Source organism: Chiroxiphia lanceolata, chromosome 6, assembly GCF_009829145.1.
Source record: "Chiroxiphia lanceolata isolate bChiLan1 chromosome 6, bChiLan1.pri, whole genome shotgun sequence".
Classification (NCBI taxonomy): Eukaryota; Metazoa; Chordata; class Aves; order Passeriformes; family Pipridae; genus Chiroxiphia; species Chiroxiphia lanceolata.
In genome coordinates, this window is record NC_045642.1 from 45979005 (window position 1) to 45996445 (window position 17441).

General features: G+C 42.0%; 1 protein-coding gene and 1 long non-coding RNA gene across 5 annotated transcripts in view; one reads left to right on the forward strand and one right to left on the reverse strand.

Annotated features, from left to right (window-relative positions):
* Nucleotides 1–3936: 3936 nt before the first annotated feature.
* On the reverse strand, nt 3937–6748 carry LOC116788206. The gene is made up of 3 exons (XR_004357575.1): nt 5668–6748; nt 4732–4796; nt 3937–4113 (listed from the first exon to the last, which is right to left on the reverse strand). It is a non-coding gene; the product is annotated as an uncharacterized LOC116788206 (long non-coding RNA).
* The window catches only part of FLRT2 (fibronectin leucine rich transmembrane protein 2), a 66314-nt gene continuing 54630 nt past the window's right edge, over nt 5758–17441 (forward strand). The window contains exons 1-3 of one of the 4 annotated variants that reach the window (XM_032690794.1): nt 5758–5771; nt 6043–6095; nt 6190–7121. The gene's annotated coding sequence lies outside the window, so the exon portion shown is untranslated. The other 3 variants (XM_032690793.1, XM_032690796.1, XM_032690797.1) reach the window with 3 other exon arrangements.

Consider the following 17441-nt stretch of genomic DNA (forward strand, 5'->3'; position numbering starts at 1 on the left):
CTGAAAACTAAAAGAATTCTAAGACTGGCCATAACAGTGTTCAACAGCCAACAATGAGCCAGAGATCAGAGAAATGCAAAAACAACGACAATAGAAGTATATAATTAGCTTATTTTGTTCAATATTGGTTGAGACAAATTGTGTTCAGCAAATGTACAGAACTCCAAAGATGTACTTATAATGAAAACCCAGCTTCTCTGAGCCTGCATAAATCCCTATGATGAACAAACAGTGAAAAACATACCTATGTTTCAAAATTAAAAACGAATGAGCCAAATCCTGAAAACTCTCCTCTCCTTAATTCACTGTGTTTGAATATACTAAAATTCACCAATAAACTATTACACAGTCAAGCTGCTTCATTCTCTTCAGGGAGGATTTCACTGTCTTCTCTAACCCTACCAAAAAGAATAGCTTAACTTCTTAGCATTCTTTTCGCCTGAGGTACAGAAAAGAAGATCATTTTATGATGCAAGTAAAAGGTTCAGTTTATCCTGGAGGTATATTTTTCACTCTTCTTCATAAGTACTCCACCTAAGACATTTTAAGTGTGGTATGTTTAACTAAATAATCTCACAATTGATTGCAAGTGAAATTTGTCACCACCAAGTAAGGAGAATTAACTGAATAGAAAACTCATCATGAATTGAGGAAGGGTGTGTTTGAGTGGAAAGCAAAGAGGAAGAAGACCACAATTACTTACCTATTAATTCTGCAAGACAATTAAATATATAAATATGATCCAGAATAAGAACTTCCCATGTGCTGCTATCTTTGCATATACCTGGGGTTTTTTATGCAAAATATTCAATACTCAGAGGCTGAATGAATATGGTATATATAAAGGTGATATAGGTCATACCTCAGGGACTGTTCAAGCCCTTGAGAATAGCAAAGACTGCAAAATAGAAAACACAAGAATACCTCTAGAGGAGTGGAATTTCCTAGCAATGGCTCCGAGCTCAATCAAACCCACTCTAAATTTGTAATCCTGGTGCAATTCTGCAGGTGGGTTTTCTCACAAGAAGGTTCCCTCAGCATCCCATAAGGGAAAAAAATTTAGAATCTTTCCCAGTTCTGCTACAGATAGTATGAATGAAATTACGAAAAAAATCTGCTAGCACCAACCAATAAATACTCTTCATGGCATCTGTTAGTAAGCAGCCTTACAGCTTTCAGCAATGTATTTCTATTATCCCATAGCACACAACCCTTACATTTGTCTGTCAGCAGGCCATGGTTACCTGGATGGGTGCTGAATCTTTCACTGGTTCAGCACATCTAGCAAGATCCTTGTTCCTTCTGACAACATTTCCATTAAGTGTAGAAGGCAATGCCTTCTTGCTCATAAAGAGATTATTGAAATGACATAAGCTCTCTTCTACTAGATCGTAAGAAAGAGCTTGAGGTCTGAACAAAATTAATCTGGTGCCCTATGTTTTGGAACAGTTGAAGAGTTGTTGACTGCTGTGACAACCTTCCTGTCCCCTTCAGTCCATCAATCTCTGACGTCCAGTGCTTTGCACTGCTGAAGAACAAGATAAATGGTTTCACAAGATATTTTCACTGCCTCAAAATCCTCTCAAAGACCTGAACACTTACTAACAATTTATTAGGATTCAAAACAGATACCATCTGCCTAGTCATTCTACCTGTTCTGTTTTTTTTTTCTTTCCTTTCAGGTAACTAGTCTGTACCACGGTGACATGTTTTTCTGCCCTCTAGTAATAGCCTCTGAAAATGGGACCTCCTGGTGCAGCAGCATGCACAGATTTGCTCATTTATATCTGAGTATGGAGGTGTAATCATGTAACCTCTGCTTCTTAACCCTGATGGTCAGGGTAATGGCTTTATACCTTCTTCTTTAGGTAATTGAAACCAATTTTCCTTTTCACCTACCTTTGACTTTTACAACAATATGTTCTAAAATAAATAAACAGAAAAATTTAGAAAAGGCTTTACAAAATGGTGTTACCAATTTATCAGAATATAGGGATTAATCCAGAAAATTAAAAAAATCAATAAATTTCAATCAAAAATTTACATTCTCTTTTGTATCTTACTACACATAATTAGCTGATACTGAAATTGGAAGAGAGTTAACAACAGGCATCACATAGAGCTCGAAGTATTTTTTTTAAACTGTAGAGTAGAGTTTGTTAGTCTTGTGTAAAGTGTTGCATGGAAATTAAGCAAATATAAATCTATAAAAGCTATGCCATGAGCCTGTGGTCTATATTATAAATTGTAGCATTTTTTTATGTTATCTCTTTAAATAATATTGAGAGACTTTGACCCGGCTAACTGTTTAAAAATAATTTTCTCCTGTCCAAATTTTATGTATTCTCATAATTCTAATGTTCATTCATGTTTATTGAGCTGAAAAAAACCGGCTCCTCTTAGATCATTTAGAGACACTCTCTCAAAATTGTAACCACCCCCTAGCAAATACAAAAAGTTACAGAGATGGACTCAACAGAGACAAAAGTGAAAGAATTATTGGAGACTGCCGAACATGTGGATAGGATTTTTTAATCAGTAGAAAATTAGAATGAGTGAGCTTTTGAGGTCCCTTGGGAGATAGGCTAGATGGCCTTGTGATCAGAAAGTGATGCTTTCTCTAGAGCAGATTGATAGTCTGCCTTCTAGCCTTCTCCACTTAGAAGAAGCACGATCAATGCATAAGGGGCAACTTATTGAATGCTGTGTGACTTTCACTGAGGTGTTTCAGCCCTACATAGTGCAACAGCAGTTGATAGAAGTGTATTTTTTTCTAGAAGCATAACAGTTCACTGATACAACCAGAGATGGAAAATATTGTTTTATTTTCAAAGCTGGCTATGACAATGAAAAGGACCTTAAAGATTTTACTTAAAAAATGTGAAAGAAAAAACTTATGTCATCTCTTTGTATGCTATTCAGAAGATTTTACTTATGCCTTCCACATTCACCATGGTAAGCAGTTAGGTCAATCATAAATTAACTTTTCTTTTCATACTCATGTTGATTTCAGCTTTTCTCATTACTCTATTTTCCCCTTACATTTTGCATACCTGAAAAAAAAAAACACAAACAAACGAAAAACCACCCCAAAGAAACAATGTATAAGAATGTTTAATGACTGCTGGACTCTTATACCAGTTATGATTTAGCCACTTCAATTACCTTATCAAGTTCAATTAACTGTTTATTGGACTAATCTATAGTCGTATAACTGTTGTCTACATGAAAACTAAGTTGAGAAACAGCAATGTAGGTATAGAATTTTATCTTTCCTATAGACTTTTTAATTAAAATAAGATGGCATAATATCTGATGTAATTTTTCATAGTTTGGTCAAAAGACATGGTCAAGAAAGTATAATTTTTATTGTTTAAAATATAATAAAATGTGTCAGTCCAGTCTTCCTGTCTTACCTATTTAACTATTTCTAATATGTCTATTGGCTGTCATCTGGGTAGATCTGTTTTGATTTGAACAAAATTTGACATGAATCTCTTAGGTATTAAGAATGGAAGGGAAAAAAAAAAAGATTTTCAACAGATTTTAAGGAGCTTATTTCCTAGTTTTATTGGAAATCAACTTGATAAATAGGGTCCAAACAGAAAACCTTGGAACATCCTCCTCAGTCTCGACAACAACAACAAAAAAATCTATAAGACTCACAGATTTCTGTGTCTCCTGGGACAAAGCAGTGAAGGATGGCCAAAGGCAAACCACAGAAATAGTTTATCATGACACTGTCAAATGCTAAATGCTAAAATCTCTTGGACTAAGGCAGGGAGAACCTCTACTAGGTCAAGGCTACAACATGCAGCAACCCAAACTATTATGCATACTCTCACAAGGTGACACTTAAGAACATACACGACTCATAAAAAGAAGGTAACAAGGGCGGAATGGAAAGGTAGAGGGAGGAAAGAGCTGATGAGAAACTCTATCAAAGTTTGTTTCAGAACCAGTATGGCATTTTCATGTTAAACTCACCTTAGAAGTGAAAGCTCAGAGAAAGTACATATTGGGTGTGGATACTTTTCAGTCTAAACTAATTCTAGTCAAGTGCTTCATTTCTTCATTGAAGTGCAGAGGAACACATTCAAACCTTCATCCTGTCTAGAATTCAATACAATATAAAAATATCTTAATAACTCACTTGTCTGCTATTCTAAACATCCTCCTTTCCTTTCCTTTCCTTTCCTTTCCTTTCCTTTCCTTTCCTTTCCTTTCCTTTCCTTTCCTTTCCTTTCCTTTCCTTTCCTTTCCTTTCCTTTCCTTTCCTTTCCTTTCCTTTCCTTTCCTTTCCTTTCCTTTCCTTTCCTTTCCTTTCCTTTCCTTTCCTTTCCTTTCCTTTCCTTTCCTTTCCTCCCCTCTCCCCTCTCCCCTCTCCCCTCTCCCCTCTCCCCTCTCCCCTCTCCCCTTTCCTTGCCTCGCCTCACCTTGCCTCCCCTCATCTCCCATTCCCTCCCTTCCCGTCCCCCTTCCCCTTCCCTTTCAGTCCCTTTGCATCCCTTTTCTTCCCTTTTCACCTTTCCCTTTCCCCTTCCCTTCTCCTTCCCTTTCCTTCCTCAAAACCTTTTTTTAAGAAGCTCATTTCACAAAATTTGATGAAGAATGTACATAGTGACTTTTTTCCTTCTGTCAACTGCATGAACTTAAGGCCTGAAGTAAAATTTTACATTACTGACAAAAATTGAGATTATTCAGTATGACTTAGACCAGCCTTCCACTTACAGAATAATTTCCATCTCCTTTTACCCTCTCTCTTGCAAGCTGCAGAAATCATTCTAACAGTATAGCTGGGAGGAAAAAAAAATATGAAAAAGACACTTCCATTTTTATAATATATTTTAATGTTATTCCATTTCACATTCTCTTTAAAATAAGTGAGGTCATATTACAGATCAGCGGACCATCACTCCAGGCTGGCCATCTTGTATGATCACAGGTAATTTACAGAGAGTATATTTCTATACTCTCCTTTCAGTTTACAGCCTTTTTACTACGCAAAGCAGTTTGCTAGCAAATAAATAAATACATGCCTGACACATTCATAGGGTGGCAATGGCGGGGGGGGAGGGACTGTCGAAATTGTTTGAAGTCAAAGTAATCAGACTATAACCACGATTAACGGGGGGTGGGGGAGCGTTTGTAAGGAGTGTGCATCAGTTTAAACAGACAGTGTTGGAAGGAGAGGATGGGGGAAGTTTCCCCCCGCTGGCCGGCCGCCGAGCATCCTACCGCTGTGCTCTGCTGCCACCTTGGCCGCGCCGTGGGACGTGCAGGCGGCCCCGCTCCGCGACTGCGGAGCTCCCGCTGCGCACCTGCGGCAGCGCTTCTTCTCCTGCCCGCGGAACCACACTCGGCCAGGACTAGGAGCGCTCCCCACTCGCGTCACATGCTCTTACAATCAGGACAAGGATATATGCGATGTCTAAATGGTCTGGGGGGTTTTTTTGTGGGTTTTTTTTGAGGTTTTTTTTTTGAGGGGGGCTGGGAGTTACTCTTCAAAGGAAATTTATTTGCCTGCTGTGCTTAAAATCGGAGCTTAGGAATGTGGTTGGGAGGAGAATAACTTTTTTACTGTAGGATTCTTCTCCTCCCGTGTCCAGCCTTATCTTACATATTTGATGAAGAAAGCACTCAAATTCCCATTCATACGGCACCTACCTGCCTCTGTGTCCTTCCTGCTATGTGACCACTCTGCTCTGGAAGGAACTCGCGGCAGCCCAGCCCATGAATGGGCTCTCGGTGGCGTTAAACTGCAGTTAGAGGTCGTGTCCCCACTTTTTTTTTTTTTTTGGTGGGTGGGAGGGGGGGGCAGAGAAGGTGACAGGCACATCATAAAGCACTGAAAACATATATAAATTAATATTAGAAAACCAGTGGAGTTTACTAATTTTGTTTCCTTCTCTACATCTTTGTGTTACAAGTGCTACTTCATTGTCTTGACATCGGGCTCTGAGCTAGTGGTACTGACTTTGAAAAGCTTTCATGCACTTCATTTCATCTTTGAATTGCACATGCTTTTCTCTCATTTATAAGGCTTTCTTGCGCTTTGGAGGAAACATGTTCTGACATGCTGGAGTTTGGTGATGGTAAATATTTCCTTTGACTACAAAGTGCATGTGTGAAAAAAACTTTTTTTTCTCTCTCATGGAAATATGGTTCTCACTCCTGTCTCCGTTGTAGTTAATAACTTGTAAACGAGCTGAATTTGGAGGTCTCAGTGAAATAGCACTTTTGGAACTGTACTTTTTGTCACAACACGCTGAGGAAAGTGCAGAAGCTCTGTATATGCACGTATGAGAGGGATCCATGCCATGCATATGACAATTTGCATACTAGACTCTGGTGACAAAGAGGGACCGCAGGTGAATCCCCAGCGATCTGCTTTGTGGAGAGGATTTTTTCCAGCCCCTAATCACAGAGAAGCATCCGGCTCTCCATCTGCTTCCCAGAGCTGGCGGTTCTGATTTGTTTCAAGTGAAAATAACCAAGAATAGAAAATGGCACGTAATAAAGAGTCCCAAGCCAAGCAGCCGTGTTGTCCTGTTCTTCTCTTTAAACCAGCACTCCCCCCCCGTGCTGAGGGCTCGGTGCCCGAACGACAGAAAGAGCTGCAAAGGGTTAAGCCGCTGATTGCTTGCTAGGCAAAGTTTGAGGAAGAATATGTTTGAGGCTGAGTACGCTGCAGCCCGGCGTTTGAAATCTGTCACCCTCACTTACGAGCGCTGCATCTGTGGTTGTCACCGGTGAATAATGATCGCACGGCGATAAGATCGCTCTGCGGCGGTGCGCCGGGGCCGTCGGGGGAAGAAAAGGAAATTACGAGGCATTTAGCCTCTCCAGCGGGGTGTTCTTCAGTGTCATCGGTGGGTGTCAGGGTCAAATGACCGGCTGGAAAGCAGCTTGGGAAGAAAATTTCCTTCCTCCTTTCTTTGAGAGAAACCTTCGGTGATGGTGATCAGTGACAGCTATGGAAAACAGAGACCTCGGTGGTGAACCTTAGAAACAGTACCATGCCGGAGCCCAGCTGTTCTGCCACTTTCTCCCCTTTCAACCTGCCGGACCCGGTGGGCTTTGGGTGACCTACCAAGGAGGACCCATCTCCACAGGAGCAGGTAATGCCCGATTAACTAATTTTCTGGATTGACATGATCTTGATTTGAAGAAAAAATTACCTGAGTATCATCCACTGACTTGAAGGGTAGACTGGCTGAGGGTCCAGAGGCAGGGAGAGAAACAGGAATGATTCTGTTTAATCCCTCTGAGACTGTGGGGCAGGGAAACTTTCTGCAGTCTTGCAGAACTTTTTAACATTCCCACTTTCTTCCGTGACTGGGGGCACAGAGGGCAGAAATACCTGCAATCGACAGTGGTCTGCTCTGCCTTATATGTTGGCGACAGGTTTATAAATACCGGGAGCATGGAGAACAGAGGGATGGGTGGATAAGAAAGTGGGGTTTTTTTCACTAGGAAATGCACTGGTTGTCCATCAGCTTCAGGAAGGAGATATAAATCATTGTCAAATAAGTGCTCTGAAAAGTATGAAGAGGTTTAAAGGAAGAAAGAGTAGAAAGAAAAAGAACAGATTTTAAAAAGTAAAAAAAAAAACCTAGAGCAGTCTTTGGAAAAGGGTATTCATTTGCCTTTGGACTCTACGGGGTTCTTGGTCCTTTCATCTCTCGGAACCTGCTGGGAGTTACAGGCAGATTCGACTACAGGGCAGCCCCTGCTCCAAGCCAGGGATGCAGGCTCTCCCCGCGGGTCTGACCCGTGCCAGACCTGCTTCTTCCTGTCGGTTAATTCCCGCAGAGGGCCCCCGGCTGCCTCCCCTCCATCCCGGGGGCGCAGAACAGACCCCGGCCCCCAGGAGGGGAGCGGGGTTTCATCCTCAACTCCTTTCCGCTCCCTGAGTCTCCTGAGGAATGTCGGGCTACCTGCGCTCCTCCTTCCACGTCCACCGCCCCCCCCGCCCCCTTCCCGCCCCCCGCCATCACTCCGTGTAGGTGAGGACGCAACTGCTTTTCCGAGCGGGCAGGCAGCGCGGCGCAGCTCAGTTTGGCTCCGGGCTATCCATAGGCGGGGGCACTCCGAAGCCCCCTTGGAGGGCAGGGGGAGGAAGCCAGGGCGGGTGCGGCGGGGCGGGAGGTGCGCCGGCCTGACCCTCGCCGGGGTTCGGCGGCTGGCTCCTCGGTACGGCTTTATTGAGCCTTTGAAGTCGTGAGTAGTTCAGCCCCCCCAAGCGAAGGGTGAAGGAGGTGCGGAGCTAATGGCGAGTGATTCAGCTTTTGAGGTATGGCTGAGCAAATACAAGCCACTGAGCAGCCAGGGGTGAAGGGGAAGCAAACCCCGAGGCATTTCGGTTGCCATTTCTGTTTCCTCGACACATGGCATTGATCAGCTCCCTCTCGTCCATCCAGCCCGTCTCTTAAAGTAACTCGCAGCAAAAGCTATACTGTGAATGTTTTTTACTAATGGAGGAGTTTGAGGCAAATTCTCTTCGCACATTCCACGTCCTGTCTTGACGCTCAAGTATCCTATCGCTCAAATGCTCCTCGGTATTAAATAGTCTCGCCTGTAAGTGGACTTGTCAGGACACGGCAGTAGCCTACTAGGGAGCTGGGCGGCGGGGGAAGGGTTACCCCGAAACAAGCGCAGACAGCCCGGGATGCACTAACACACACACACTCATACGGACACACAGTGAATGTGCGTTGGAGACATGGGCGGAGGGGGAGGTGGGGGTGGTGGGGGAGTTGTTACCGCTTTAGGGCAAAAGGCGGTTTCTCCAGCGGTTTTAAAGTCTTTCTGACTGATGATGGAAATCAGAATACTAAAGGAGGTCCGTCTTTTCCCTGAGGGTTGGAGATTCTTTTATTTTGTGTTACATTTGTTGCGCACTGCTACTACCTACCTAAAAGTTCGCAAGGGAGGGAGGAAGGAGAGGGAAAGAAGAGGGTGGGGGAGGCGGGCTTGTCGGCGGCTGCACATGAAATATCGCCATGTTGGTGGAGAGCACGGCTGTAATTACTGCCAGCGAGGGCATCTCCCAGGACCGCAGATCGGGGAGTTTTTCAGCTCACTTCCCGGTTTCCCTTCCGATACACCCTGAGAGTCCCCGGAGCGGCGGTGCCGGGGCAGTCCCACCGCGAAGGGCGGCGATACCCGCACCTCCCTCTCCCGCAGCGCCGGCCCGGCGCTGAGGCGGGGCGGGGGTCGGGGGTCTGCGCAGCCCACACACACTCTCGGGCAGAGCCGCCCGCTTGGTTCCCCTCACTGAAAGCAGAGGCGGAGGGCGAGTCCAAAGGAACGGAGCTCGCTAAACTGTCCTCAGCAAGCAAGGGGTTAAAAGCGGGCGGGGGGACAAGAGGGGGGAATAAGGAAGAAAAAGAGAAAATCTAGCCTGACTTTGCCTCTTGGAAAGCTTTAGGTTGCAGTCCTGCCTTCCAAGCATTCTTTAAACTAGAAATGTGGGAGGGACTCCAGGAGAGAGAGAGAGAGATGGCTATCAACTGAATTCATTACTGTAAACATCTCCCTGGGGTGTCAGGCAGGGAGGAAAAAAAGGCACGACTTACATTAGCAGGGAATAGTGAGATCTGAGGCATCATTACTGCTAAGATCAGCCTGCAATCCCGGCTGGAGGCAGGCTCAGGACTTGGAGAGAGCCAGACACATACATACACACATACTCACATATATGTGCCCGATGCCTTCTCCGACTTCTGAGGGTCCTGGGTCGCCGTGCCTGCTCCTCATGTGATCCTTTCATCACTTCCAGAGGACAGGAAAAAAAAAAAAAGGGAAAGAAAGAAACCCCAAGACCAAGCGTAGCCGCGGTCTCTTCTGGTTTATTTTTTTACCGGAGAAGGAGGAACGGCAGGGGGAAGAGAGAGCGAGGAGAGGAGAGAAACTGCGTTGGGGATGCCAGAGCCGTGGGCTGCGCGCCGGAGGAGGAGGTGGCGGATCAGGGGGGAGGACGATGCCGCCGCCTCGTAAGGGCGGAGGAAGGCGCGGGAGGCGCGGGGGTCGCTCGGAGCGGCGGCTGCCGGAGGGGCACGGGCCCACGGGGCCGGCCGGGAGCGGCACCGGGCGGAGGGCGGCGAAGGCTACCACCGAGGAACGGCGGCGGCAAAGTTTTGGTGTGGGGGGCCAGAGGCGCAGAGGGGGATTACGATCGGTGCCGGCGAGGGATTCCCAGACGCCGCCAGGTACAGTTGGGGTTTCATTTCTCTCTCTTTTCCTTCCTGGTAATTCTAGCCCCGGGCGATTTAAAGCCGCGGTGCCCTTTGCCTTCTCTGAGATGGCAAAGTTGAGGAGCCAGGATCAGTTTGTGTCAGAAATATCGCCTCCGCCTCGTTAGAGCCCCATATCCGCGGCGCCGGGCACGCACACGCATGGATTTATGAATGGCCGGCGGCAAGTGCTAGGAGGGTCCCCGGGATATTTTACGCCAGCGTGTGGCTCAGGAGCGGGACGCGGAGCTGGCAGCTGCAGCCGGGTCCCGGGTGCCCCCGTTCCCGGTCGCATTTCAGTGTCGAGCGGGAGGGTGCCGAGCCTGGCCCCCACCCCGTGGGGAGGGCAGAGCCGAGCACTACCCCTGCGGCAGGGGGATCGGCAGGGCGCCTGTGTGAGCACCACCAGCAGTACTATTTGGGAGGTGGTTCGGAGAAACGGGATCTTTAGAGGTGAGCGTTGCTCGGAAGAGGCGGTCGGCTTAGCTCGGCGCTGCCAAGTATTAAGGAACCTACGTGGAGAGTCGGGAGCTGCGCCTGGCGGGAGGATCCATCAGATCCCCAACAGCAGTCTTCGGAGCGGGGCTGGCGGTGAGTGGGTGGGGGCGAGGTTAAGAGAATCGGATCAGGACTTCGGAATACAAAGGAGCCACTCAGAGACCTCAGGAGTTTAGATGGTGATCTGACAAAATAAGGACAAATACTGCGGGGATTGGGGGTGTGTGTGTGAGTGGGTGGGTGGGGATGGTGTATGAACAAAAAATAGCAGTTCGCAAAAAGAAGTCAAGCAGCTGAAATGACCTCTCTTGAACATGATATAATACCCCATAAAAGATAAATAAACAATCAGCAAAGTAGGAGAATAATACTCTCCACCTTCTTTTTGGAGTGGGAATCAGTCAACAGGAGCTTTTAATTAATTTTAATGGAGGAAATCTGTTTTAAGGCTTACAGTAAGCTAATAAATCCAAGGCACAAATCCGTGTAAATTCCTGTACTGTGTATGGAAGGTACTGATTAGATTTCTTCATATGCTACTTTTTGCAATGCAGAGCTCAGCTAAATAGAAAGGGAGAGGTTCCTTGCATGAGGAGCAGGAAAAGATACTAAAGCAAGTCAGACCTCTCCCTCTTTCTCCCCCTTGCTTCTCTCTCTCTCTCTTGAAGACACGATGTTAAAGAGGTTTATTTCATGCATCTAACTTTACAGTGCTTACAGGGAAATTAAACCACTTTTGAGGTTGAGATTGATCATTGCTTGGGTTTAAAAAACCAATCTAACCATACAAAAACTCCCACAAATTTCCATGGACTTAATTCCTTGCTTCATTCATTGACACGGTCTTTTACCAAGAGCAATTTTATAAATTTGTAGTTTTAGAGGAAACTAGTGAATCGTTTTCAGATATGTGTATTTTTGGGAGGAGAAAAATCTGTCCTGGCATTTTTTCAAAACATCTAAAACATCTCTATCCACTTTTCTTTCCTTTCTTCCTTTAAAGAGTCGATATATGCAATCTTTGAGACATAAACTTTGCAGAATTAAAAAGATATAACAGGTGTAATTTTAAAGGCACCATTTCTACATGATAAAAGTGATATTAAATGTTAATCTTGTTTCTGAAAATGATGTGAGAGATTTCAAGAGGCCTTCTATTTAAATGGTCATTCTCTATCCTGATACAGTAACAAGGCTGTTGAGTACAGGCCTGGAGTACTGTAGATGAAATAAGTCAGAGCACTGTGTAAATACAGTGTCTGTAAAACTACCTGTGACTAGAACATTCATCAATGTCTTTCAAAGTCCAAGGTTTTAGCAAGAAGTCGTGCTGGAATGCACCCAGTGTTCTTAAGAGTTGCTCCTCAGATACTTATACACTCTATATTTTGTATAAGGTGATGTTGTCTGTGTTTGCTTTTGAGAAGTCTGGATCTAATTTGAGCCACTATTACAAGTCACATTTATATCCTGACCTGCTGGATAGTTTGATTTAGAATGTAGACATATCTCCTTTACGCAACCCTACACCCTCCCAGTTGGAATCTGCATTACATAGGGTATGCTTTCCTTCAAGAATCAAGAATGTGCTTGCATTTAACTCTTAAAATAGCAGTATCTAAAATGTAGGATGTCATTAGGGCTGACTTCCCTACCCTTCCCACAGCAAAGAAGGAGAGAAGACATAGTTTTACCATGTGAAGAAAACAAGTACCAGTATCAGGCTTTTCCTGTACTACACTTTCCATTTAAAGAACTAGAAAGAAGGCACACTTAAGATAATATTGTTTCCAGGAAGGTGAGAGCTTTATTTCTTAATCATTTCTGCTACCTCTTTAATCTCAAAAAGAGTTCATTTTTATGTAGGATACTTTCATGTAACTTTCAGGCTCTAAGCAGACAGATTCAAATCTAGTCCATTAGTGACCTCTATCTGTGAGAAGTGTATAGTCATTTTTTTTCCCTTTTTCTTCACCAGAGTGGATTGGAAACACAGACTATACATTGTTTTGGTGTTTTATACTTGCAAATCACCTAGTTTGTCAGATTATCAATCTCATAACCATTACAGACAATGTGATTTCCTAGTGTTTTAAACAGGAAAATAAGAAAAGCAAACTCCAGTCTAAACATGAATCCAGAACTTTGAAAGAGCTTTGTACCTGTTCCAGCTATTCCAATGATAATATGATGAATATTTGCAAGAATCAGAAAAATACGAAGTGGTACATCTAGTGGTATTGAACATCAATACTAAAGGGATTGCATTTATGTCTGTCTCATGTTTTGATGCTTGCTCTAAAGCAGGCTGAACTTGTGTGACATTTTATTGCCCCTCAGTGCTTACATAATAACTGAAACTTGAGCCAAACACTCAGACCAGATATACTATAAGTAGAGTTTATAGTAGCAGGGTGTTTCAAAAATGTAAAAAAAAAAAAAATAAAAAAAAATCCAGCTGTGTCTACATTAGGAATGCATGTCAGAGATCAAGGAAAAAGGGGTCTTTATAAACAGATGGACTCTTTTAGGGGATTATTAAACCCAGCTTCCCAGTACTAATTTGTCTCTTGTTTATATCCACAGCTATAGTCCATGTTTTTGTTAGTGATTGTAAATGGCAGTTAAGGACTTGATCAGCAAAATCTTTGGGTAGATGAATACCACTGTTTGACATTTACCAAATTGTAGTTGATTACCTCAGCACATGGTAATATGATGTCTTTAGGTGTTTCCTTCGCTCCCTCTTGGGCACTCTTTTTAGGAGTCTTTCTGACAATGCTATTTATTTATTTCCTTAAGAAACCAAAAGAGTTGGAACTTACCCCAGAGGTATAAAAATGTCTTCTTCTTTTCTTCTTGTAAAACAAATATTTATATTTTTCTCTTATTAAAAAAAAAGTAGAAAAGAATAATATATAGTTGTTATTTTTTGTAAAGGTCTAATTTAACATACACTGAAGATATGAACTTTAGTTCTCATACAGTTATATGTAACCTACACTTTCCAAGTAATTGACTTCTTTTAAAGAAAAACAACCACAAAAAGATCATCATTAAAATATGTTTCTTGACAGGTATGTTTTATTCATTTATTTTAAACAAACCTAAACCGTAATCCATAGATGATAGGAAATAATTTTTTGAATCAAAAACTGTTCTCTGTTTAACAAATTACATTCTAGTCACATCAAGCAATATACCTCAGGAAAAGTGCAATTTAATCTGATGTTTTCAGCCACTGGTGAAAGTGTTGGGACCTTCTTATACTTTTTCTTTTTTTTTTTTTTTTTAATTGGTGATTTACCCAGTTCACAGATTTTTGTTTGGTTGACTGGTTTTTTTCCATCTTTGATTCTTTCTTCTGACATGGCCCCTTGAACTGAACCAAAATTAAATACTAGCAACAACTTAAAACCAATCCATCATGCTCTATTCAGCATTCCAGAAAACTTAATGATGCAGAACGAGATCCATAAAGTATCCCTTCTAAAAAGAAATCTTATGTTATCTCTCAGCTCTACCTATAAACTATCTCCTGTATATTTTACTTCAAGCTATAACTGCTTTATTTAGTATTTTTTTTTTAAATAAACTGTTTTCTAACCTAGTTTAATGCAAGGATGTATTTATAAAGCCATATGGTGCAGAAAATTGTTGATCATTCAAAGGTACTGTCATTGAAACTGATTATCAAATCCTTGCAGACAAAACTCAATAGGCTTTTGATGTACAGGATCAGATCATTGCTAGACTTGATCCTGCGAAGTGATGGTTTTACTTTGGCCCCAGCTGAGAGGTGACTTGCTTCCTACAGGTCCTGGTCAGTATTTTGTAGGATCTGCTCCTTACTAAGCAGTATATTAAAGGTCACAGATAATATTCTGGCCTTCAAGTGAACAGACCACTTTCCTAACTCCTAAGCATCAGCTAACTATTCACACTATAAATTATAATTGTAATTTTCTGCAACAGTTGTGGATTAAAGACTGCAAAACATCAGGAAGAAAAAGAATAATTTTGAGAGGTGGTTAGGTCAGTAATCTGTAGATTACTGTAATGTGGTTTTTCAAATCTCAACCCAGGCAGAGATATGTCTTGAGCCACAGAATACAGTATTTACTTCCTTTTATCTTCATTTATTTGTGAATATATCACAGTGAAAATGTTTGGATGAAGGGACAGAAGTCAAACTTCCTTACTTTGTCCAAGTTGTCATTGGTAATGTAATTATCTTAAAATATCTTATAGACATCAAACTGATTCTTTCCTGAAAACATGCTAGATGAGTAAATTAATCTGAAACTTTTCCACAGTCTCCCATCAGACAAAACTGTCAAACCTTTTTTAATGTTGGGAATCTCGAGGGAGAATTACAAGCAAAAGACGTTGGGATTCCATGTCTGATTTATTAGCCATTCACTGTCATGTACTTCTGTGTTCAGGAAGGTCTGGGCAGGCTAGACACTTCTCTTGTAGTAAATACTGTAAACTGTATGGAAGTACTACATGACCTGTTAAGAGCAGGAAAGGTCAGAGCTCTGAATCAAAAGCTTCATCAGCACCTCCAGAGAACTAAAATCAGCGTGTGGCAGCGTCACTTCCAGTTCCCACTGTCAGCTTTTGTCATTCCTCCATCAACACCAACAGGGGAAATTAAAGAGTAGAGCTTTTCCTGACAGTGCTTCCAGTCCTGCCCCACATAGCAACACTAGTAGCTCATACCTCACCAAGCTGTGCCATAAGAGTTAGGCAAGAGACATCATGTTAAAAAGCGTTGCCTTTGTGGGGAAGGGACACAGCGTTGTCCTAGCACTGCTGGGAGACTTTGGTGATGCTCGTGCACAGTCTTCAATCTTCACACAGGTTGCAGAGGATCAAACCATGGTCAAGCTGCAGTCATAGGATCATCAACTGCAGACTTGTAGGTTCAGAGTAACAAACATTTATTTCTCTTAGGATTTCCTGCATAAGAAGGTGACATTCACAATGTCATTGGAGACTAATATAACAAAAAATAATAATTATTTTATATTAATATCCTACTGATAGAACAGAAGATTTAACATGCATTTTTGAAAAAGAAGTGCAGATTTTATACATATATAAATGCATATATACAGTTTGTGTATGTGTTACATATATAGATGACTGTGACTTTGTCTGTAGTCACAAAGGTCTCCCTCAGCCCCTTCAAAGTGTATATAATTAAATTGATTTTTGTTGGTGAACTGCAAATCAAATTAAACAATAGGAAAAACTTACATTTTTCCTCCAGTGTTGAAAGTTTCTGTACTGGGTAAAAAAGCCGAGGTGCTCCCAAGATGTATTGTTCCCAAGGTCAGTGGAAAGAGTCTGTAGCAAACTTACCTGTGCTTGTGAAATAGAACTTCATGGCTGTAATACTGCATTTTAAGTTAATGGATTTGATTCCAGACTCAATCATTCTTTCTTTCACTGGCAAGTTAATTTCACAGGCACTCTTCTCATGATTAGAGATTACTCATGTGAGTAATAATTTGAATACCCAAAAGTGATGTCATGGAACTGTAATTTAAGATGATACAACCCCAAGAGTGTGTCTATGGTTATACTAGTGTATATATGCTTTCATTAGTAGTTTCTTCATGTGTGTATGAGAAAACAAGCTATGTAGGTACAAGTAGTTTAAATTACTAGGATTACATCTCTATTAGGATTATAGCAGTGTATGTGTTTGTCACAGGCACAGCCTGCATAGGTATACTTTTTTAAAAACTATCTGTAGACTAGGCATCAGGTGAGCATATCACTTAATGAATTTTGGTAAGTGAGGTGGTTTTAGTGAGCATGTTGCACGCCTGAAATGCTAATTGAAACCATATGAGGTGTCTCTAAATGAAGGATATTTGTTAGTAGTACATTATAATTTAATTTGTGATCTAGGAATTTTTTCCTAGGTGGTGCTTCTTGTGTCATTGAGAGATTTACATCCAACTGAATGTACTCTATTTAACAGTCTTGTTCGTCTGGTTTCACAGGCCACCTCATTGGCTCATCTGGGTTTAACTTATCTTTAACCACTTATCTTTGGAGTTAGTTGCAAATGCTCCAAGACTAAACATTATTTCTTGAGCCGTATCAGTTGAAAACTTGCTGTCAAGTTTCATAATTTGTTACAATTATGTAAAAAAAAAAATCACTTTGATACCTGAATTGGTGTTATCCTGGATCAGGTGGATCAATTTAATACATTATTGCTCTGTATGCATATTGCATCATGCGTACTGTAAGCCTCCCCATTATTTATTGAAGAGAAATTGGAGGTAGAAAAGACATATAAGGCTAACCAACACACTTTTTTCTCTAGTACACTCATAACATTTTCATTCTTGATTTAAATGTTTTCAATATTTTGTCATTTTGTCCTTTGAACTACCCATAGAAAATTAATCTCCAAAACAAAATAAACTAAACAAACAAAAACTGCCATTATTCAGCCTGTAAATTTCTCCTCTTTTAAAACAAATTTAGGAGTCTAACAACAAATTTCCTCACACTGCAGATGAGTATACAGTTAGGGACTGCTAAAATTTAACAGAACATGATCACATAGACACACAGAGTCATTCCCAACTACATTGCTAAATCCTGTGAATCAAATTGGTATATGCCCAACAGTGATTTTTGAAATAGCTCATTCTGGCCCTGTGCCATGCTGTTCAG